Source organism: Lygodium microphyllum, chromosome 16 (genome assembly GCF_053477565.2).
Source record: "Lygodium microphyllum isolate KBCC chromosome 16, Lygodium_microphyllum_v1.1.10, whole genome shotgun sequence".
NCBI classification, from domain to species: Eukaryota; Viridiplantae; Streptophyta; class Polypodiopsida; order Schizaeales; family Lygodiaceae; genus Lygodium; species Lygodium microphyllum.
The window spans coordinates 139,504,111-139,527,915 of NC_141150.1; the positions used below are offsets into that span (position 1 = coordinate 139,504,111).

Here is a 23,805-nt window from a genome sequence, read left to right on the forward strand (position 1 = left end):
GTGTGCATGTCGTAGGGGAGTGGAGTTTTTGGGGTTAGGTAGAGCGGGTTCTTTGGAAAGAGAGGGGAGGTGTGCCATGTTGTGGGAGAGCAAGTTCTTTTAGGGTGGCAAAGTGGGGTTTTTGAGGAGGGGGGACGACGTGCCATGTTGTGGTGGGAGAGTAGGGGTTTTTGGGATTGGATGGAATGGGGCTTTTGGGAAGGAGGGGGAAAGGGTGTGCCATGTCGTGGGTCGTTGTGGGGTTTTTTGGGATTGGGTGGATTAGGGTTTTTGGGAAGGGAGAGAGGGTGTGTCCCATGTCATGGGGAGTGGGTTTTTTGGGGTTGGGTGGAGCGAGATTTTTTAAAAATAAGAGTTGGGGGAGAGAGGGTGTGTGTGATATCGTGGCGGAGTGGAGGTTGTTGGAGGTTGGGTGTAGGGGTTGTGCTGTGATTTTTGGAAGAGGATGTGTATGCCATATCGTAGGGGAGTGGGGTTTTTTGGGGTTGGGCGAAGCGAGGTTTTTTGAAAGGTGGTTGGGGGGGAAACAGCATGCCATGTTGTGGTGGGGGAGTGGGGTTTTTTTTGGTTGGGTGGAGCGGGATTTTTGGGAAGGAGGAGGGGGTGGTGTGCCATATTCTTGTACGGTGTGGGGTTTTTTGGGGTTGGGTGAGCTTGGTTTTTGACCCTGGTGGTAGGAAGGATATGAACATGAGATTTTGGGGGATGAAATTGAGATGAAAGATGAGGATGAAAGCTCTAAACCTACGGATGATTGAGACTCTACCACATAACGAAGGATGTGTAGGTTCGGTAGGGGTGGATGTTAGAGGATTATGCATCTAGAAAGTGAAATGACATGAAGAGGGACCTCTTAGTGACCTACAGGATCTATCTTTGTCCAACTATATAGCAAGTATTTTATGTATTTGACTAGGTACATTGTTTGGAGTCAAAAGAGAGATAAGTTGTCTAAGTTTTCAAGCTTGGTAAGTATTTGAATTAGATGACATGGATTAGTGACTTAGATAGTCACTAAGTGACTAGTGGAGAGGACTTGTGATGGAGCTAGATGAGAGTGAGAGTTGTGAAGTCCAAAGGAGCTGCCTGCATGAAAATCAACGCTGTCAGAAGACGACTGTTGATCCACGTGGAACTTGAGTGTTAGCCAATTGACTGAAAGCAACCCGATTATTTGTCGAATGTACAAATATGAGTCGAATGGTATCCACCTCTATTTGCTCTTTAAAGAAATGAAAGGGACATCCACATACTTGTCCCTAGATAACACGATGGCATTAGCAACTAGTACAATGGCAGTCTAGTTATCGATGTGAATAACAATCGATAAATCCATGTAAAATTATATATCTACTAGGAAGGAACCTGCGAAGATAGATTGCTCAATATAGCATCAAATCTTCGCTCTAATGTCAACCACAAACTCCGGCCTCTTGCTAATACAAGAGAAGAGACACCGTGCCATGATATGGCACACCCCCCTCCTTCCCAAAAACCCCACTCCCATACCACAATATGGCACGTCATCCCCCACCTCTCCCATGACATTGCACACCCTCCCCTTCTCCTTTCCAAAAACCTCACTCCATCGGACCCCAAAAAACCCACACTCCCACCACAACATAGCATGTCGTCCCCCCTCTCAAAAAACCCCGCTTGGCCTAACCCCAAAAAACCTTGCTCTCCCACAACATGGCACACCTCCCCTCGTCTTTCCAAACACCCGGATCCAACCAATCCCAAAAAACCAACTCCCCCATGACATGGCACATACCCTCTCCCCCTTCCCAAAAACCCGCTTCAACCAACCCTAAAAAGCCCGATACTGCAACATGGTACGTCATCCCTAAAAAACCCCACTCTCTCACCACAACATGGCATGTCATAATGCCTCTCAAAAAATCCCGCTTTGCCCACCCCAAAAAAACCCCTCTCTCCCATGACATGGCACACCTCCCCCCGTCTTCCCAAAGATCCCGCTCCACCCAACCGCAAGAAACCCACTTCTCTACGACATGGCACACACCCTCAATCTTTTGCTAACCTCATTGATGACCTCACAACACATAAAGTAGATTCATCTAACATTCTCTCATGAGTGTAAATGCATCTCCCTTTTTCCACCAAACAGAGGGGCATTCACATGAGCCTAGTTGAAAAGCCTATTTCTAACAGGGTGGAGCAGGGTTGTTGGGGAAGTTGTGCCATGTCATGGGAGAGTGGGTTTGTTTGGGGTTGGGTGGAGCAAGGTTTTTGAGAAAAGAGAGTTGGGAGGAGAGAGGGATGTGTGTATGTGCCATGTCGTGGCGGAGTGGAGGTTAGGTGTAGGGTTGTGCCGTGGTTTTTGGGAGAGAGGGTGCGTGCGCTACATCTTGGGGCAGTGGGGTTTTTAGGAGTTGGGTGAAGTGGGGTTTTTTGAAGGGGATACAAATGTGTGTTGTTATAAAGAGAATGAGCCTCTTATATAGACTGATACAAGAATCTTTTGCTAACCTCATTGATGACCTCACAACACATAAAGTAGGTTCACCTAACATTCTCTCATGGGTGTAAATACATCTCCCTTTCTCCACCAAACACAGGGGCATTCACATGAGCCTAGTTGAAAAGCCTATTTCTAACAGGATGGAGCGGGGTTCTTAGGGAAGTCGTGCCATGTCGTGGGAGAGTGGGTTTTTTTGGGGTTGGGTGGAGCGGGGTTTTTGAGAAAAGAGAGTTGGGAGGAGTGAGGGATGTGTGTATATGCCATGTTGTGGTGGAGTGGAGGTTGGGTGTAGAGGTTGTGCCATGGTTTTTGGGAGAGAGGGTGCGTGTGCTATATCTTGGGGAAGTGTGTTTTTTTGGGATTGGGCCAAGCAGGGTTTTTGGAAGGGGGGATGACGAGCCATGTTGTGGTGGGAGAGTGTGGTTTCTTATGGTTAGGTGCAGCGGGGTTTTTGAGAAGGAGGGCGGATTGTGTGCCATGTCATGGTGTGATATGTAGGGTTTTTTGGAGTTGGGTAAAGCGGGGTTTTGGGAAGAGGCGGGAGGTGTGCCAAGTCCTGGGAGAGTGCGGTTTTTTGGGATTGGGTGAAGCGGGTTTTTGAGAAAAGAGAGTTGGAAGGAGAGAGAGATGTGTGTGTGTGTGTGTGTGTGTGTGTGTGTGTGTGTGTGTGTGTGTGTGTGTGTGTGTGTGTGTGTGTGTGTGTGTGTGTGTGTGTGTGTGTGTGTGTGTGTGTGTGTGTGTGCCATATCATGGTGGATTGGAGGTTGGGTGTAGGGGTTGTGCCGCATTTTTTGGGAGAGAGGGTATGTGTGTCATATCGTGGGTGGATGCATCGGTGTTTTTGAGGAGGGGGTATGCCATATCGTGGGGTGTTGTGGGGTTTTTTGGGATTGGATGGAGCAGGGTTTGAGAAGGGAGAGAGGGTGTGTCCATTGGCTCCCACCTCTCTAGTTCACTCGTTATGCTCTAAGACAAGCAGTGAAATCTCCTCCCATAAAGAAGTGTCTCTTGGGTCTGCAATGTCAGAAAGCTATTATAGGAGACATCGTACCTAGGAGAGGGTAGTTGAGTCAAGAGAATCATGGCCACATCCTCTAAAGATATCATCCTCTCAAGGGATATAAGAAGGTGATTGGTGTCAAATGGGTCTTCAAGACCAAGTACCATAGTGATGACTCATTCCTTCAGGAAAAGTTAGGATATCGGCGCTCCAAGGCCGATCTGCAACTTTATGTGTACACCTCCAAGGGTGGTCGTGTGTTGCTTGTTCTTTATGTTAATGACTTGATTGTTATAGGTGACCATGCACAGAAGGTTGAAGAGACAAAGGCAGCCTTACATCAAAAGTTCGAGATGACAGATTTGGGACTTCTCCATTTCTTTTTGGACCCCGAGATTTATCAAACTCAGAGGGGGATTTTCCTTTCCCAACTCCTATCAGTATGTATAAGAGCTCTTGGTGACTTTTGAGATGGAGGGTTGCAGGTCCATTTCTACTCCTATGGATCCGAACTAGAAGGCCACTTCTCACATAGATTCTCCTTTAGCAGATGCTACCCGCTACTGCAGCAACTAATTGGATCGTTGATTTGGCTCCTCAACACTTGGGTTGATCTAACACATACCGTCTCTCCCAAAAACCACGGCACAACCCCTACACCCAACCTCCACTCTGCTATGATATGGCACACATACACACATCTCTCTCTCCTCCCAACTCTCTTTTCTCAAAAAACTCACTCCACCCAATCCCAAAAAAACCCACTCTCCCATGATATGGCACACCTCCCGCCTCTTCCCAAAAACCCCACTTCACCTAACCCCAAAAAACCCTACATATCACGCCATAACATGGCACACCCTCCCCCCTCCTTCCCCAAAGCCCCGCTCCACCTAACCACAATAAACCCCAATCCCCCACCACAACATGGTATGTCAACCCCCCTTCCCCGTTCAAAAAACCCTACTTTGCCCAATCTCAAAAAAAACCACTGCCCCAAGATATAGCACACTCACCCTCTCTCCCAAAAACCATGGCACAACCCCTACACCCAACCTCCACTCCACCACAACATGGCATATATACACGTCCCTCTCTCCTCCCAACTCTCTTTTCTCAAAAACCGCGCTCCACCCAACCCCAAAAAAACCCACTCTCCCACGACATGGCACGACTTCCCTAAGAACCCAGCTCCATCCTGTTAGAAATAGGCTTTTCAACTAGGCTCATGTGAATGCCCCTGTGTTTGGTGGAGAAAGGGAGATGTATTTACACCCATGAGGGAATGTTAGGTGAACCTACTTTATGTGTTGTGAGGTCATCAATGAGGTTAGCAAAAGATTCTTGTATCAGTCTATATAAGAGGCTCATTCTCTTTATAACAACACACATTAGATCAATATGATTATCATTCTTCTACTTTTCATTTAGCATGTGTCCATCTTTCTTTCTTTTCTCTCCACACATACACATTTCCTTCATCCACACACCATGAGCACACTTTGTTATCATCCGCCATACCCAAAAAACCCCACTCCCCCACAATATGGCACACACACCCTTTCTCAAAAACCAGGGCACAACCCCTACACCCAACCTCCACTCCGCCATGACATCATATATACACACACACACATATCCCTCTCTCCCTCTAACTCTCGTTTCTCAAAAATCTCGCTCCACCTAACCCTAGAAAACCCTAGTCCACCATGACATGGCACACACTCTCTCTCTCTTTCAAAAAACCCGGCTCCACTCAATCCCAAAAAACCCCACAAAACCCCATGACATTGCACACCCTCCCCTTCTCCTTTACAAAAACCTCACTCCATCCGACCCCAAAAAACCCACACTCCCACCACAACATAGCATGTCGTCCCCCCTCTCAAAAAACCCCGCTTGGCCTAACCCCAAAAAACCTTGCTCTCCCACAACATGGCACACCTCCCCTCGTCTTTTCAAAGACCCGGCCCTCAACACTTGGGTTGATCTAACACATACCGTCTCTCCCAAAAACCACGGCACAACCCCTACACCCAACTTCCACTCCGCTATGATGTGGCACACATACACACATCTCTCTCTCCTCCCAACTCTCTTTTCTCAAAAAACTCACTCCACCCAATCCCAAAAAAACCCACTCTCCCACGACATGGCACACCTTCCGCCTCTTCCCAAAAACCCCACTTCACCCAACCCCAAAAAACCCTACATATCACATCATAACATGGCACATCATCCCCCCTCCTTCCCCAAAACCCCGCTCCACCTAACCACAATAAACCCCAATCCCCCACCACAACATGGTATGTCAACCCCCCTCCCCCGTTCAAAAAACCGTGCTTTGCCCAATCCCAAAAAAACCCACTGCCCCAAGATATAGCACACGCACCCTCTCTCCCAAAAACCATGGCACAACCCCTACACCCAACCTCCACTCCACCACAACATGGCATATATACACATCCCTCTCTCCTCCCAACTCTCTTTTCTCAAAAACCGCGCTCCACCCAACCCCAAAAAAACCCACTCTCCCATGACATTGCACAACTTCCCTAAGAACCGCGCTCCATCCTGTTAGAAATAGGCTTTTCAACTAGGCTCATGTGAATGCCCCTGTGTTTGGTGGAGAAAGGGAGATGTATTTACACCCATGAGAGAATGTTAGGTGAACCTACTTTATGTGTTGTGAGGTCATCAATGAGGTTAGCAAAAGATTCTTGTATCAGCCTATATAAGAGGCTCATTCTCTTTATAACAAGACACATTAGATCAATATGATTATTATTCTTCTACTTTTCATTTAGCTTGTGTCCATCTTTCTTTCTTTTCTCTCCAGACATACACATTTCTTTCATCCACACACCATGAGCACACTTTGTTATCATCCGCCATACCCAAAAAACCCCACTCCCCCACAATATGGCACACACAACCTTTCTCAAAAACCAGGGCACAACCCCTACACCCAACCTCCACTCCGCCATGACATCATATACACACACACACACACATCCCTCTCTCCCTCTAACTCTCGTTTCTCAAAAATCTCGCTCCACCTAACCCTAGAAAACCCTAGTCCACCGTGACATGGCGCACACACTCTCTCTCTTTCCAAAAACCCCGCTCCACTCAATCCCAAAAAACCCCACAAAACCCCACGACATTGCACACCCTCCCCTTCTCCTTTCCAAAAACCTCACTTCATCCGATCCCAAAAAACCCACACTCCCACCACAACATAGCATGTCGTCCCCCCTCTCAAAAAACCCCGCTTGGCCTAACCCCAAAAAACCTTGCTCTCCCACAACATGGCACACCTCCCCTCGTCTTTCCAAACACCCGGCTCCAACCAATCCCAAAAAACCAACTCCCCCATGACATGGCACATACCCTCTCCCCTTTCCCAAAAACCCGCTTCAACCAACCCTAAAAAGCCCGATACTGCAACATGGTACGTCATCCCTAAAAAACCCCACTCTCTCACCACAACATGGCATGTCATACCGCCTCTCAAAAAATCCTGCTTCGCCCACCCCAAAAAATACCCCGTCTCTCCCATGACATGGCACACCTCCCCCCGTCTTCCTAAAGATCCTCCTCCACCCAACCGCAAGAAACCCACTTCTCTACGACATGGCACACACCCTCAATCTCTTGCTAACCTCATTGATGACCTCACAACACATAAAGTAGATTCACCTAACATTCTCTCATGAATGTAAATGCATCTCCCTTTTTCCACCAAACAGAGGGGCATTCACATGAGCCTAGTTGAAAAGCCTATTTCTAACAAGGTGGAGCAGGGTTGTTGGGGAAGTTGTGCCATGTCGTGGGAGAGTGGGTTTCTTTGGGGTTGGGTGGAGCAAGGTTTTTGAGAAAAGAGAGTTGGGAGGAGAGAGGGATGTGTGTATGTGCCATGTCGTGGTGGAGTGGAGGTTAGGTGTAGGGTTGTGCCATGGTTTTTGGGAGAGAGGATGCGTGTGCTATATCTTGGGGCAATGGGGTTTTTAGGAGTTGGGTGAAGTGGGGTTTTTTAAAGGGGAGAGGTGGGATGACGTGACATGTAGTGGTGGGGGAGTGGGTTTTCTTGTGGTTGGATGGAGCGGGGTTTTTGGAAAGGAGGGGGGATGGTGTGCCATGTCATGGCGCGATGTAGGGCTTTTGGCATTGGGTGAAGCGAGGTTTTTGGGAAGAGGGAGGAGGTGTGCCATGTCGTGGGAGAGTGGGTTTTTTTGGGATTGGTTGGAGCGGGGTTTTTGAGAAAAGAGAGTTGGGAGGAGAGAGGGATGTGTGTGTGTGCGCCATGTCGTGGCAGAGTGGAGGAGAGTTGGGAGGAGAGAGGGATGTGTATATGTGCCATGTCGTGGTGGAGTGGAGGTTAGGTGTAGGGTTGTGCCGTGGTTTTTGGGAGAGAGGGTGCGTGTGCTACATCTTGGGGCAGTGGGGTTTTTAGGAGTTGGGTGAAGTAGGGTTCTTTGAAGGGGAGAGGTGGGATGACGTGACATGTAGTGGTGGGGGAGTGGGGTTTCTTGTGGTTGGGTGGAGCGGGGTTTTTGGAAAGGAGGGGGGATGGTGTGCCATGTCATGGCGCGATGTAGGGCTTTTGGCGTTGGGTGAAGCGGGGTTTTTGGAAAGAGGGAGGAGGTGTGCCATGTCATGGGAGAGTGGCTTTTTTTGGGATTGGGTGGAGTGGGGTTTTTGAGAAAAGAGAGTTGGGAGGAGAGAGAGATGTGTGTGTGTGTGTGGGCCATGTCGTGGCAGAGTGGAGGTTGGGTGTAGGGGTTGTGCCGCGGATTTTGGGAGAGAAGGCATGTGGGGGAGTGGGGATTTTTGGGGTTGGGCGAAGCAGGGTTTTTTTAGGAAGGACGGGGGGCATGGGGGGGACTTGAACAGCCTATTTCTAATAGGGTGGAGCGAGGTTCTTAGGGAAGTTGTGCCATGTCGTGAGAGAGTGGGTTTTTTTGGGGTTGGGTGGAGCGGGGTTTTTGAGAAAAGAGAGTTGGGAGGAGAGAGGGATGTGTGTATATGCCATGTTGTGGTGGAGTGGAGGTTGGGTGTAGGGGTTGTGCCATGGTTTTTGGGAGAGACGGTGCGTATGCTATATCTTGGGGAAGTGCGTTTTTTTGGGATTGGGCCAAGCGGGGTTTTTGGAAGGGGGGAGGGGGGATGACGAGCCATGTTGTGGTGGGAGAGTGTGGTTTCTTGTGGTTAGGTGGAGCGGGGTTTTTGAGAAGGAGGGCAGATGGTGTGCCATGTCATGGTGTGATATGTAGGGTTTTTTGGGGTTGGGTAAAGCGGGGTTTTGGGAAGAGGCGAGAGGTGTGCCATGTCCTGGGAGAGTGGGGTTTTTTGGGATTGGGTGAAGCGGGTTTTTTGAGAAAAGAGAGTTGGGAGGAGAGAGGGATGTGTGTGTGTGTGTGTGTGTGTGTGTGTGTGTGCCATATCATGGTGGATTGGAGGTTGGGTGTAGGGGTTGTGCCGCATTTTTTGGGAGAGAGGGTATGTGTGTCATATCGTGGGTGGATGCAACGGTGTTTTTGAGGAGGGGGGTATGCCATATCATGGGGTGTTGTGGGGTTTTTTGGGATTGGGTGGAGCGGGGTTTGAGAAGGGAGAGAGGGTGTGTCCATTGGCTCCCACCTCTTTAGTTCACTCGTTATGCTCTAGGACAAGTAGTGAAATCTCCTCCCATAAAGAAGTGTCTCTTGGGTCTGCAATGTCAGAAAGCTATTATAGGAGACATCGTACCTAGGAGAGGGTAGTTGAGTCAAGAGAATCATGGCCATATCCTCTAAAGATATCATCCTCTCAAGGGATATAAGAAGGTGATTGGTGTCAAATGGGTCTTCAAGACCAAGTACCATAGTGATGACTCATTCCTTCAGGAAAAGTTAGGATATCGGCGCTCCAAGGCCGATCTGCAACTTTATGTGTACACCTCCAAGGGTGGTCGTGTGTTGCTTGTTCTTTATGTTAATGATTTGATTGTTACAGGTGACCATGCACAGAAGGTTGAAGAGACAAAGGCAGCCTTACATCAAAAGTTCGAGATGACGGATTTAGGACTTCTCCATTTCTTTTTGGACCACCAGATTTATCAAACTCAGAGGGGGATTTTCCTTTCCTAGCTCCTAGCAGTATGTATAAGAGCTCTTGGTGACTTTTGAGATGGAGGGTTGCAGGTCCATTTCTACTCCTATGGAACCGAACTGGAAGGCCACTTCTCACATAGATTCTCCTTTAGCAGATGCTACCCGCTACTACAGCAACTAATTGGATCTTTGATTTGGCTCCTCAACACTTGGGTTGATCTAACACATACCGTCTCTCCCAAAAACCACGGCACAACCCCTACACCCAACCTCCACTCCGCTATGATATGGCACACATACACACATCTCTCTCTCCTCCCAACTCTCTTTTCTCAAAAAACTCACTCCACCCAATCCCAAAAAAACCCACTCTCCCACGACATGGCACACCTCCCGCCTCTTCCCAAAAACCCCACTTCACCCAACCCCAAAAAACCCTACATATCACGCCATAATATGGCACACCATCCCCCCTCCTTCCCCAAAACCCCGCTCCACCTAACCACAATAAACCCCAATCCCCCACCACAACATGGTATGCCAACCCCCCTCCCCCGTTCAAAAAACCTTGGTTTGCCCAATCCCAAAAAAACCCAATGCCCCAAGATATAGCACACGCACCCTCTCTCCCAAAAACCATGGCACAACCCCTACACCCAACCTCCACTCCACCACAACATGTTAATATAGCTAAAAAATCCAAAAGCTTTGTTTATAAGCTTATAATGCATAAGGCTTTTTGACGTAGCTTCAACGTCGTTCTACTGACCTGCAACGCGCAGTAAATGAGTATGTCTGTGTGACAATCGCGCGGAAAAAAAAACACACTGCAAGGTGACGTCGATCATGGCCGTCCAGAACGCTGGCGTTCGTTTCTTTTCTCTTATTTAAGCTTCTTTAAGAAGCTTGTAGAATCTTCTTCTCTTTGTACACTTAACCAAATTCACACTCTCCTTATGAACTAACTTCGGTTAGCACATGCTCTCGCGCACTTAGTCCATCTATCTTTGGGTTTTTGGATTTATCTTGCAGTCTTTGGCTCGGCTCGCATCACGACTCCAATCATGACTAGGATAGTTTGCTCTAGTACACGGAATTGAATATTAATGCATACATGCACGTGCAATGTCCGGGTTTCTTCATCTTGGGTTTTATACACACGCAAAGACACGCAATCACATGGAATCCTCACACTAAATACACGCAGCTCGAGTACTACTCGAGATTACAAAAAATTAAGATGAAGCACACAGCAAACATATCAATCACACACACAAAAGAACTTAAAATTTGCAATGGTTCGTCGAGGATTTCCATGCGTGGCCGCGAAGCGCCATGACAGCGGGGTTTTTGGGAAGAGGGGGAGAGGTGTGCCATGTCATGGGAGAGTGGGGTTTTTTGGGGTTGGGTGGAGCTGGGTTTTTGAGAAAAGAGAGTTGGCAGGGGAGAGGGATGTATGTGTTTGTGTGCCATGTCGTAGCAGAGTGGAGGTTGTGTGTAGTCTTTTGGGGTTGGATGAAGCAGGGTTCTTGGGAAGGAGGGTGAGAGGGGGTGTGCCATGTCATGGGGCGGTGTGGGATTTTTTTGGGTTGGGAGGAGTGAGGTTTTTGAGAAGGGAGAGATGGTGTGTGCCATGTCATGGGGGAGTGGGTTTTTTGGGCTTGGGTGGAGCGGGGTATTTGGGAAGAGGGTGGGACGTGTGCCATATCGTGGGAGAGTGAGGTTTCTTGGGATCGGGCAAAGCGGAGTTTTTTGAGAGGGGGGACGACGTGCCCTGTTGTGGTGGGAGAGTGGGGTTTTTTGGTGTTGGATGGAGCGAGGTTTTTGGGAAGGAGGGGGGTGTGCCATGTCGTAGAGCGTTGTGGGGTTTTTTGAAGGGGAGGGACGATGTGCCATGTTGTGGTGCGGGAGTGGAGTTTTTTTGGGGTTGGGTTGAGTGGGGTTTTTGGGAAGGAAGGGGGGTGGTGTGCCGTATCGTGGTGCGATGTGGGGTTTTTTGGGTTTGGGTGGAGCAGGGTTCTTGGGAAGAGGGGGGGAGGTGTGCCATGTCTTGGGAGAGTGGGTTTTTTGGCATTGGGTGGAGCGGGATTTCGGAGAAAAGAGAGTTGGGAGGAGAGAGGGATTTGCGTCCGCGTGTGCAACGCCATGGCAGAGTGGAGGTCGGGTGTAAGGGTTATGCCGTAGTTATTGGGAGAGAGGGTGTGCGTGCCATATCTTGGGGAGTCGGGTTTTTTGGGGTTGGGCAAAGCGGGGTTTTTTGAAAGGGGGGGACCATGTGCCTTGTTGTGGTAGGGGAGATTGGTCTTTTGGGGTTGGATGGAGTGGGGTTCTTGGGAAGGGAGGGGATGGGGTGTGCCATGTCGTGGGGTGGTGTGGGGCTTTTTGGGGTTTTGTGGACTGAGGTTTTTGAAAAGAGAGAGAGGGTGTGTGCCATGTCATGGGGGAATCGGTTTTTAGGGGTTGGGTGGAGCGAAGTTTTCAAAGGGTTGGGTGGAGCGAGGTTTTTGAAAAAAGAGAGTTAGGGGGACAGAGGGGTATGTGTGTGTGTGCATGATGCCGTGGTAGAGTGGAGATTAGGTGTAGGGGTTGTGCGGTGGTTTTTGGGAGAGGGTGTGTGTGCCATATCGTGGGGGAGTGGGGTTTTTTGGGGTTGGGCGAAGTAGGGTTTTTTGAAGGGGGAACGACGTGCCATGTTGTGGTGGGGGAGTGGGGGTATTTTGGGGCTAGGTGCAGCAGGGTTGTCGGGAAGGAGGGGGTGGTGTGTCATGTCGTGGTGCAGTGTGGGGTTTTTTGGGGTTGGGTGGAGCGGGGTTCTTGGGAAGAGGGGGGAGGTGTGCCATGTCGTGGGAAAGTGGGTTTTTTTCGAGTTGGGTGGAGCGGGCTTTTTGAGAAAAGAGAGTTGGGAGGAGAGAGGGATATGTGTGTGTGTGTGCCATGTCATGGCGGAGTGGAGGCTAGGTGTAGGGGTTTGCGGTTTTTTGAAGAGAGGGTGCATATGCCATATCGTGGGGGAGTGGGGTTTTTTGGTGTTGGGCGAAGCGGGGTTTTTTGAAGGGGGGAGGGGACGACGATATGCCATGTTGTGGTGGGGGGATTGGAAGAGGGGGGAGGTGTGCCATGTCGTAGAAGAGTGGCTTTTTTTGGGGTTTGGTGGAGCGGGGTTTTTTAGAAAAGAGTGTTGGGAGAAGAGAGGGATGTGTGTGTGTGTGTGTGTGTGTGTGTGTGTGTGTGTGTGTGTGTGTGTGTGTGTGTGTGTGTGTGTGTGTGTGTGTGTGTGTGTGTGTGTGCCATGTCGTGGCGCTGTGGAGGTTGGGTGTAGGGGTTGTGTCGCGATTTTTGGGAGAGAGAGTGTGTGTGCCATATCATGCCGGAGTGGGGTTTTTTGGGGATGGGAAAAGTGGGGTTTTTTAAGGGGAGTGGGGGGCGACATGCCATGTTGTATTGGGGGAGCGGGGGGGAGGGGCTGTGCTACGTCGTGGGGTGGTGTGGGGTTTTTTGGGGCTAGGTAGATTGAGGTTTTGGGGAGGGAGGGGAGGGTTGTGTGCCATCTCATGACACGGTGTGAGGTTTTTTGGGGTTGGGTGGAGTGGGGTTCTTAGGAAGAAAGGGGAGGTATACTATGTCATGGGAGAGTGGGTTTTTTTAAGGATAGGTGGAGTGGGGTTTTTGAGAAAAGAGAGTTGGGAGGAGAGATGGATGCATGTGTGTGTATGCCATGTCGTGGCAGGGCGGAGGTTGGGTGTAGGGGTTATGCCGTTGTTTTTGAAAGAGAGGGTATGTGTGCCATATCATGGAAAAGGGGGGTTTTTTAGGGTTGGGCGAAGTGTGGTTTTTTGAAGGGGCGGGGGGAACAATGTGTCATATTGTGGTGGGGGAGTAGGGTTTTTTGGGGTTGGATAAAGCGGGGTTCTTGGGAAGGGGGGAGGGGGTGTGCCATATCGTGGGGCAGTGTGGGATTTTTTGGGATTTGGTGGAGCAGGGTTTTTGGGAAGGGAGAGAGGCTGTGTACCATGTGGTGGTGGAGTGGGTTTTTTGGGGTTGGGTGGAGCGAGGTCTTTGGGAATAGGGGGGAGGTGTGCCATGTCATGTGAGAGCAGGGTTTTTGGGGTCGGGCGAAGCGAGGTGTTTTTTGAAGGCATGAGGCGGGGACGATGTGCTATGTTGTGATGGGGGAGTGGGGTTTTTTGTGGTTCAGTGGAGCGGGGTTTTTGGAAAGGAGGAGAGTGGTGTGACATGCCATGTTGTAACATGGGGTTTTTTGGGGTTGGGTGGAGCGGGGTTTTTGGGAAGGGGAGGAGGTGTGCCACGTCGTGGGAGAGTGGGTTTTTTGGTGTTGTGCCATAGTTTTTAGAAGAGAGAGAGTGTGTGCCATATCGTGGGGGAGGGGTTTTTTGGGGTTGGGCGAAGTGGGATTTTTTGAAGGGGCCACCAAGGGGGGGGCAATGACGTGCCATGTTGTGGTGGGGGATCGGGGTCTTTTGGGGTTGGATGGAGCGGGGTTCTTAGGAAGGAGGGGTGGAGGGGGTGTGCTAGAATGGCAAGCGGCTTCCTGAAGACAGGTGTTCATTTGGCTATAGCTCCCAATCCCAAGGTTATCGCTTCAAGTCCGAGACAACTGGGGCTTCAAGAATGACAGAAACGCAGATTGGGGCATAGCATAAACGCAGATTGGGGCTTCAAGACGAAATGCATACTCAATGCAATTAAACCACAACAAAAACAAACTCAAAATTACAGAGAAACTTTAAGAGGCTTCGTTCAAAATTAAAACACAGAGAGAGGGACGAGAGAGAGAGAGGTTACAGCCACCTTGTTTTCAGACTGTCGTAGGCAAAAATCCTATCAATCTCGTCAAATACAACCTACAAAAGTACCTCGTTTTCAGATTCACACAGAGAGAGAGAGAGAGAGAGAGAGAGAGAGAGAGAGAAAGAAAGAAAGAAAGTTATATTAACGTCTTCTAAAGACCAAAACTGGCCTATGAGACAAACTGTGATACAACTGATGAGGTCCAGCTATCCAAAATAAAAGTGCTGAATGAAAAGCTAAAAACTGGAAACTGAAAATACGGTGCTGTGAGTGTGATAAGTATCGTATATGTGTATGTGCGTATGTAGCTCTGGTACTCCAGATAATGGCTACAAAAGGGGAACAAATATCGGTTGTGATAGGGGAACAACTGTCGGCTGTGATAAAGTGGTGCGATGTGTATATGTAACAGATGCAGGGAGATATACTATCTTGGGATGTAGTAGCAGTCGTCGAAGTCGCTAATAGCAGGTGATCCCTCCTGGATGGAGGATGTGGTACATCGGCGGTGGAGAAAGAGCAAACTGGAGATCTGAGATCCAATGTGTCGAGTGTCATCGGATCTCAGTCTGCTGTCGATGTAGATCAAGAATCCTCCAGATCTCCTGTCGGTGTGGCTGTGGGGTTCAAAACCCCCGGATCCTCGTGCGGCGTCGGGTACGCTGGTCCTCAGCCTGCTGTAGTGTGAGCCCGGAGGTCTGGCTGGAGGCTGGTATAGTAGCTCTCACTCTGTCTGTCTGAAAGAACTGTGTAATAGTCGTCTGGGTGGGCCCCTCTCTTACTGGGACCCGCTGTGTGCTCTGCTCTCTGATGTGCCATGCCTCTCCCAGAAAATGGCCAAATGATCTCTGATCCATATCAGTCATACATCCCTGAAGTGAGCTGCTCAATGTGTATCTAGATCTCAACTCTGAGTATGCCGGGCATCTGAGAACAAAATGCTCCTCACTCTCCACCTCTGATCTACAAAGGGGGCATATCCTCTCCTCCCGTGGGATGCCATTGGCTCTGCCACTCTCAATCATAAGCTGATGTGATGATACCCTGAGCTGTCCAATAAGAACCCTCAATCGATGTGGCATATAGATCTGCATATATCTCGGAATCTCTATGAATCCCTGCTCTGATATGCTCAAGAACTGTGTATCATAATGTGCCATCTTCGATGGCAGTGGGGCTGTGCAGGGCTGACCCATGTCCTCTATATATAAATATGCCATATCTCCTATCTGATGACTCTGTTCCTCTCAGAGAGAGAGAGGGTGTAAGTGGGAGCCTGAGTATCATATAGAAGAGGTGGGAGTCTATCAATGTCCAGCCCATGTCTGTCAAACCAAGCTCTAGTCTGTGCATACCATGATGTGGTATCCCCCGCTCCAGCCATCTCCTGAGATGCCATATATGCTCTATATGCAATTTCGATCTCTGTCCATATCCTGAAATCTGTGTAGGAAGCAGACTGTCTGAAATAATGCCTCGACTAGCATGGGCGGTGTGGCAAGCTCTGCTCGCACAATGTCATGTGGGACTGAGGCCTTGCTGCGAATCAATCTAGATATCATGATCACTTGAGGTCTCTCCATCAATGTCCCTACATAATCGGCAAGGCCTGGCCCCCATATAGCTGCTCCATACATCAGTGCTGGAGTGACTAGAGTATCAAAGAGCCACCCCTTGGTGCGGGGCTCCTGGAAATGTGCCTGATAACACTGTCGCTCCATAAGAGCCAATGCTGAGTATCCTCTAGTGAGGCGGTCACGAGCTGCCTGTGTCATCGAGAAATTCCCTGAAGCTGCTGTAAAGGTGACTCCCAAATATACATATGATCCAGTGACCTCAACACTCCCTCCTGCTGCCATGAAAATACTCTGTCTGCGTATCTGAGCTGATGTATGGAATATAAGAACCTTGGTTTTACCAAGGTTCACTGTCATGCCTCTCTGTATGCAAAAATCATCCAATTCTAATAAATGCTGCTGTAATCCCTGAGCTGAGTCTGAAACCAACACAATGTCATCTGCATATAGTAAGATATGAACTGTGGCTCCACTGAGATCTATACCTCCACCGGCTCGCTGTTGAATAAACTCTGCTATCTCATCAATGTATAGCCCAAATAGAGTCGGTGAGAGTGGGCATCCTTGTTTCACACCAATGGTGCTCACAAGGGGATCTAATATACCTCCCGGACATCTGACTCTGCCAGTAACCTGCTCATATAGTGCATAAATACCCCACATCATGTCATCATCCACCCCCAGATCAAGTAGGCGTCTGAAAAGCCTCTCTCTCGGAACCATGTCAAAGGCTTTGCGGAAATCCACAAAGCAACAGTACAATCTCTGTTTCTTCACTCGTGTCTGGTCGATCAGACAACGGAGAGTGAAGATGTGGTCTATGGTAGAAAATGCCCGTCTGAACCTTGCCTGTCTGGGTGTGCGCATGCACTCCCTCTCTGCTAGCGTGCTGAGCTCCTCCTCCATCACCGTGCCATAAAGTTTGGACAAAACTGGCCCAATCATGATGGTCCTATATGTGTTAGGATCCATAGGATCCCCTGACTTGTGGATAGGTACAATGGTGTGCTCTGTCCACGAGTCAGGGAACCCCTCCGACAATGCACGGTTAAAGAGGTGAGCAATGAGTGGAGCCAATGTGTCTCTGCCATATATAATATGCTCTGCCTGAAGATCAAACTGGTCTCGAGCGCGGCCATACTGTAACCGTGAGATAGCATGTTTCACCATACTAGTGGTGAAAAAGGATGAAATACCCGGTCTCGGTGTACATGGTGTGGGTATCAGCGGCTGTGCAGGTACATGATATAAACTCTGTGCGTATCCATACCATACTGTAGGGTCATGTATCGGTGTGGGTGAGCGTGGTTCTCTGATCTGCCTCCATGCCTCTGCACAATCTCTGCTCATAAGAAGGTGGTATATATCCCAATATCTCTCCTCCTCCCATTCCCGCTTTTTACGGTGGGTCAAGCGGTGCATGCGTCTCTATGCCTGTCTGTGTGTGATCTCTCCTCTGGCCTCCAAATCGCATAGCTGTCGACGTAGATCTCTGCACTCATCATCATACCACCTGTTCTGTGGCATGGTACCGGTCCGAGGGGGGTGCGTGTATGTGTGATGTGGAAAACTGAGTGTAGCAGAATCATGCAGAATGCGTGTGATATCAGTGGTCAGTGTATCAAGGGGTGCGTATGGATCAAGTGATGTGATGTGCTCCTCCAGATGCTGTGAGTAAATATGTGAGAGCTTATGAGTGAAGTGTATGGTAGTATGCATGTGGGGTATGATATCTGCAGGTGGTGATGGTAATGAGGTGAGGAGTGAGAAACTGAGAAAGGTGTGATCGGCACCGAGTGGAAGTCTCCCAAGGCCGAAGGACTTGATAGTATGCATCCCATCGATCGGTCCGAGTAGATAATCTACAGTACTCTCGCCCCCCCCATGTGGGAAGCATGTAAGGCCTCCTGAATATGGCTATTGTGCCATCCCGTTATAAATAACGAGATGATGTCTACTACCAAGCTCAAGTAAATGCCCTCCATACCCTGTGGCATTTGGCCCAGTATCTGCTGACTCCCTACTGATCCCCAACTCCTCAGGGTCTAATGCTCTCATGATCTCTGGCTGCTCCATATCAAAACTCTCACACTGTCGGCTCTGTGTGCGCCCGTTGAAGTCCCCCATAAGGAAGTCCTTACCCAAAATAGAATACAGAATAATGTCCTCTGAGAGCTGTGAATAAGGGGAGGGGGAATCTTTGGCCTGAATATCACCCTGCGTAGTAGCATATCTAGGCCCTCGTGGTGAAAAGTAGCATACTGCCATATAGATCCATCTCTCATCTGATATCTGCACTCTGATCCATATGTAACTGGCCTCCTCATCTCGTCTCACTAACTGGATATGTCTCTGTATCCCCTGACGGAATAGAACTGCCACCCCTCCTGAGCCCCTAGATGTGCTCTGCCTAGTAGTAGCCCGGTATGCAGATACCCACTCAAATCATGTAATGCATGGAAGCCCTCTCTCTGGGCTCTCATGTGTCTCTCTGAGGCATATAACATCATGGTCGGGTAAAATCTCCTCAAGTCTGTCCGGTCATGACCATAGGGAGCCATTGCAGTTCCAAACTGCCACACGTATCGGGGTTTTCTGTACAGTCCTCTGCCCCATCTCATAGGCCGCGCCCCCTATTTGGTGGGGCGTCCATCTATAAAAACAAGAGAGAGAGGTACCTCGCTTTCAGAAATTCAGACTCAAGAGAAGACACTGAGGGCTACTTTAGTGACTCAAGAAAGACTCCAGCTTTCAAAAGGTAAACTTATTAGGTTGTTAGATCTATGGATAAGGCTTGTCTTTGGTGGGAAAGGGACGAAGCTGTGTGGATCATTAGAGGCACACATAAATGGGTTGATATATGCGATTATGAAACCAAATGAGAAGGTTGATATTATGTACAGGAATATCAAGCATGCCTTCTTTTAGCGAGTTCAAAAAAGATATGATTACTCTCCTTCACCTACACTTGCATAGCTTTATCATGGTTGGAAATAAGAAGACCAAGGATGTACAATTCTTCGTTGAGGTCAATGGAGGTAGTTCACTAATTGGTGGGGTAGATGCAGCACATATGATCCAAATGTGATTGAGGAAAAGCAATAGGAAAGGGATAGGAAAAATAAGGTTAACAAACGAGTTTAACCTTTTTGTGAAGAGAGGACATACACCCTCTCTCCCTTCCCAAATCCCGCTCCACCTAATCCCAAAAAACCCCTCAACGCCCCATGATATGGCACACCCCCCTCCTCAAAAAACCCCATTGCATCCAACCCCAAAAAACCCCGCTCTCCCACCACAACATGGCATGTCATCTCCCTTCCCCCTCTCAAAAAACACTGCTTCGCTCGACCCCAAAAAACCTCACTCTCCCACGACATGGCACACCTCTCCCTCTCTTCCCAAAGACCTCGCTCCACCCAACCCCAAAAAACCCACTCCCCCGTGACATGGCACACACCCTCTCTCCCTTTCCAAAAAGCCCGCTCCACCCAACCCTAAAAAACCCCACACTACCCCACGACATGGCACACCCCCTCCCCCACTCCTTTCCAAGAACCCATCGAAGGATACGTAATGTGTTTCGTGCTAGTTTGCAATGCCCTTTTGTGGGAAAGTTTGCTGGACCTACTATGGAAGATGCTCCCAAGGTTGATGAAATTGAAGAAATCCTTCAACTAAAGGAAAGTAGGTGCATCCATCTATCCATTGTAACTTTTAATATGGCCACAAAATCGCAATCTCTCCATTTTTTTGGTCTTACAACCATGTAAGCTTGGATTCTTGACTTGAGCCTAGCTCAAATTTGCTTGAGTGTTTGAGCTAGGAATAAAGGTTGCTTAAATTATGCAAGATATCTAAAAAGTTATGCTCAAAATTTGGATATATGATGGAAGATGGTTTTGAGGTAAGACTACTTAGCAAGGGTATCCCTGTGGTCCATGTATGTTTTAGAGTGGAATGTAATGTAAAAGTGAGGTACACGTGCAAAGAGTATGGGGATATTTACTATGGGAGTTTGAACAAATGTGTGGGAGTGTGTTTCATTGGCATGGTAGTGTGTATCGGTCTATGGATTTGTAATGGGAGTAGCATACCCACACATACATACGTCTGGCACAATGTAGATGGAAATATTTTATCCCTCTTTTGTGAATATTGTAGGGAATGTTGATGCCATCATTGCTTTGCATGCAAGATGTGTATTTTTTGTGAAGAAGCACGCGACCGTTTTTTTAACCATAGAAGATTATCATTTTCTATTAAAACACCCCAAGGGCATAGACCTCAAGGTAAAATACATCCATGATCTTACATCATAGGGCTAAAAATCCAAGACAAAACACACAAATAACCCCGGGCTTGAAGCTCTAAAGGGGTTATCTACATACAACGATAGACTCGTTATAGGGGGGGGGAGGGTGGGCGGGGGGGTTTACCATTGTGTGGGTAGTACCCAAATTATTATGATATTTGCAGCAGTTTTAAGAAAAAAGGAAGGAAGGGCATATCATGAAAGAGGTGCCTAACCAAATGAAGTTGAATCTAGGGCTTCTTCTCAAATACCCAATAGCAAAACAACCTAGCATGCCACACAGATATATAAAAGAGCCAATGAGTTAACAATCTTATTTCCCATAGTTCTCTCTCTCTCTCTCTCTCTCTCTCTCTCTCTCTCTCTCTCTCTCTCTCTCTCTCTCTCTCTCTCTCTCTCTCTCTCTAGATCTTGCACCTATGTGTAACCTCGCAAACTCAAAGATACTAAATGACCCATCTTTAGCTTGGTGAGTGGACTAAAGTGCCTAAGAGATCACTTGCAAGGGACTCTTGAGCTATCCTAAGAATCGACTAGCAACAACAAGAGCCGGTTCAAAACATAGTGAGATGTTACACTTCTTGCACCGTGACATGGAGAGGTGCCGCGGGCCCAGTGACATCATTTCAGATATCTTTGACCAAAATGGGAAAGAGGTTTGACCACAGAGAAGCGCCCAAAAGAGTAACAGTCCAAAAACGAGCTGTTCGTGGTGAACGTTGTCATACCCTCTGCACATGCACATGACGTACCAGGCAGGCGAAGCCAGTTTAACTGCACATTTAGAAAGGGTGCACCATTTTCCAATCTGGTGCACATGAGATAAGCTCGTCTCATCTCCATTGCATCTCTTTTTCCATGTCTGTTCTGTAATAGGCATCCTTTGCTTGTGCCACGTGTCTCAGTTGAACTATGAAATGGTGAAACATAGAATTTCCCCACCGTTATCGGGCCTCTCCTAGTTGAACTGTAGTTTGCCTGCCACATCAAAAAAGGTCTCACCACGGTGACCTTTTCGAGCCTGTGGTACTTCATCTGCGCAGCACGCCAAGTCTCGACAATGGACAAGGTCTCGCTCTCCCCCTCCCTGATGTACACATATGTATGCATGTATGATGTACCTATACCTTTAAAAAAAAAAGGTTCACATGGGTGTATATAGGTAGAATATTCAATATAATCTACAAGACTGCATGGCATATGCACATTGCACATACATATTACATAATATATTACATTGCACATACATATTACATATTCTCTTTATTTTGCTTATTTTCAATGGATGTTTATGTGAAATTATGGGGCCACCTTTGATAATTCAAACTTCTATGGGTTTTTTTAAATTAAAGCTAGTCAGATATTCCAAATATTTTTTAAAATCACAATATAATAGAAGTTCGAATTTTTCGCAATGTATTATTGTTATTTTGATTATATATATCTTGTGTTCCTAACTTTCTATGTTTCTTATCAACTTGCACTAAAGTTTAGATAGCTAAGATGTCACCAAATATAAAAGCTAGTAAAAGTTGCATCCCATCTACTCTGTTACTTGAAAAGGCCTCCCATCTCTTTGGAGAGCTCATCCATTTTAATGAGCGTCGAGAAGAACCATTATCATCTTCCTCAGTTATTATTATACTTGAGAGCTCATCCTTGCTGGCTTTCTTTGGGAGGAGGACAGCATGGATGGTGGTGAGCAAGCTCTTGATGAAGTACTCCGGTAGCTCAGCACTGTAAAAGATGACTGTCCATGTCCACTTGCACAAGCTGCCCATGATAGTCTTCATGTTGATAACCATAAAAAGATGAGTCCCAATTGTGATGCCCATAAGTAGGAGTTTGCATTGGAACTTGTTGATCCGCTTGCCATGTTGAATTGGGATCATGGGAAGTTGTAAGAGAAAACTTCTCAAAAAGTGAAGTAGCCTCAGCAACAAACTTGTCAACCTTAAGAGAGCATTGTTCAATCCCTTTCCGCATTTGCACAAGGTCATCAAATAATTCCCTGTCAAGCTTGCTGTCCAAGTGTCCCATAACCACTCCTTTGGCCATAACTTGAGAAGTATGTGTCCAAATGACACGGTTCTTGGATCTAGATGAAATACTTGATCACTAGACACTTGGGTTATTGTTGGAGATCATCCCCTGGACATGCATTTTCCTCATTCAGGCTGTGTACATATGTATTTTCCAGCCAGGAACCCATTCGAGAGTGTTAAAGTGTGCGAAGCAGATGTGTTGCCACGTCAGCAGGCGACTGTGCAGGTGCCACGTCAGCAACCACGTCATCAGTGCCACATCAGCTGCCACTTGGCAGATCAGGTCGGCCATGGGACGCGTGCCGATTCGTTTCCCCTCCGATCCATCACCGTCGACCCTGCTCCACACGCATTGACCCATCACCTCTTGGCCCGTCCGAGCCCTGCGACCTCTCGGCCCTCGGCCCTCCCTTTCGGCCCTTGGTCCCGTCAGCCTCAGCCCTCGGCCCCTGCCCTTCGGCCCCCGTGTCCTCAGCCCTCGGCCCCTGCCTTTGGCCCTCGGCCTTGCCATCTTCCTCGGCCCCTGCCTTCAGCCCTGGGCCCTTGCCCTCGGCCCTCGGCCCCGCCCGGCATCTCCCCTCGGCCCTATCACGTGCATTAGCCCCCCGCCCTGCCATACTCCACCATCATCCTCTTGCCACCTCCATGACGCCATCGAGTCTCGCTAGGGGGTCACACCCACTAAGTTCCTTCCTAGTCATAAAAACAACCTTTACCCAAATTTCTTGATCTCGTTTGACCACATGTCTTGCATCAGCTATCATTCTTGAAGCAATTTGAGAAACATGGACAATACCCTTTTTGCGTGCATGAAAGCTGGAGAGTTGTATGAAGCAGCCATTATCCATGACTCTAGAAACCCTGCCATGGTACAAAGCAAAAAGCTCTACCTCTTTAGGGGCACCCTTAAAGCCTCGATCTCCTCTCTCTCCAACTCATCATTTTTGTCATGGTTCCTATAATGATCTTTAGCAGCCCTATCATAACTGTCATGGTGGTCATGTTTCTAATTCGATTTGGTATTCCTATCCCCGTCCCTGTCCCTGTCCCTGTCCCTATCCCTGTCCTTGTCTCTACCCCTGCCATGGAAGGGAAAGAATGCTGCTATCAACACCAAAGCGTTGGCACTACCCCTGTCTAGTTACTGACAACAATAGGATAACAACACTGCAATGATCGTTTTGAGTAACTCCTCTCCTAGATTAATTCTGCAGCCACCAGATCATGCTACCTAGAAGCAAAGTCATCACCTCTTTGAGAATAAAATGACAGCCACCAAGTCACCTCTTTGGGAAATGGGTGTCATGAAAAGGGAATCTAAACCAAGCTTGGGATTGTAGACATTCTGTTTTGCAAATCCTGGGTCAACTACACAACAAAAACCCCCCTTCGCCTAACCTCAAAAAACTATAGTCTCCCACGACAAGGCAAATCATCACATATTGAGAATTATGGTGATTCTAAGTATGATCGACTTCT

The 23,805-nt window shown here is 48.2% G+C and overlaps 1 pseudogene; it reads right to left on the reverse strand.

Moving 5' to 3' along the window:
* Positions 1-22,339, reverse strand: part of LOC148023499 (putative pre-mRNA-splicing factor ATP-dependent RNA helicase DEAH5 pseudogene) — an 83,253-nt pseudogene extending 60,914 nt beyond the window's left edge.
* Positions 22,340-23,805: the final 1,466 nt, after the last annotated feature.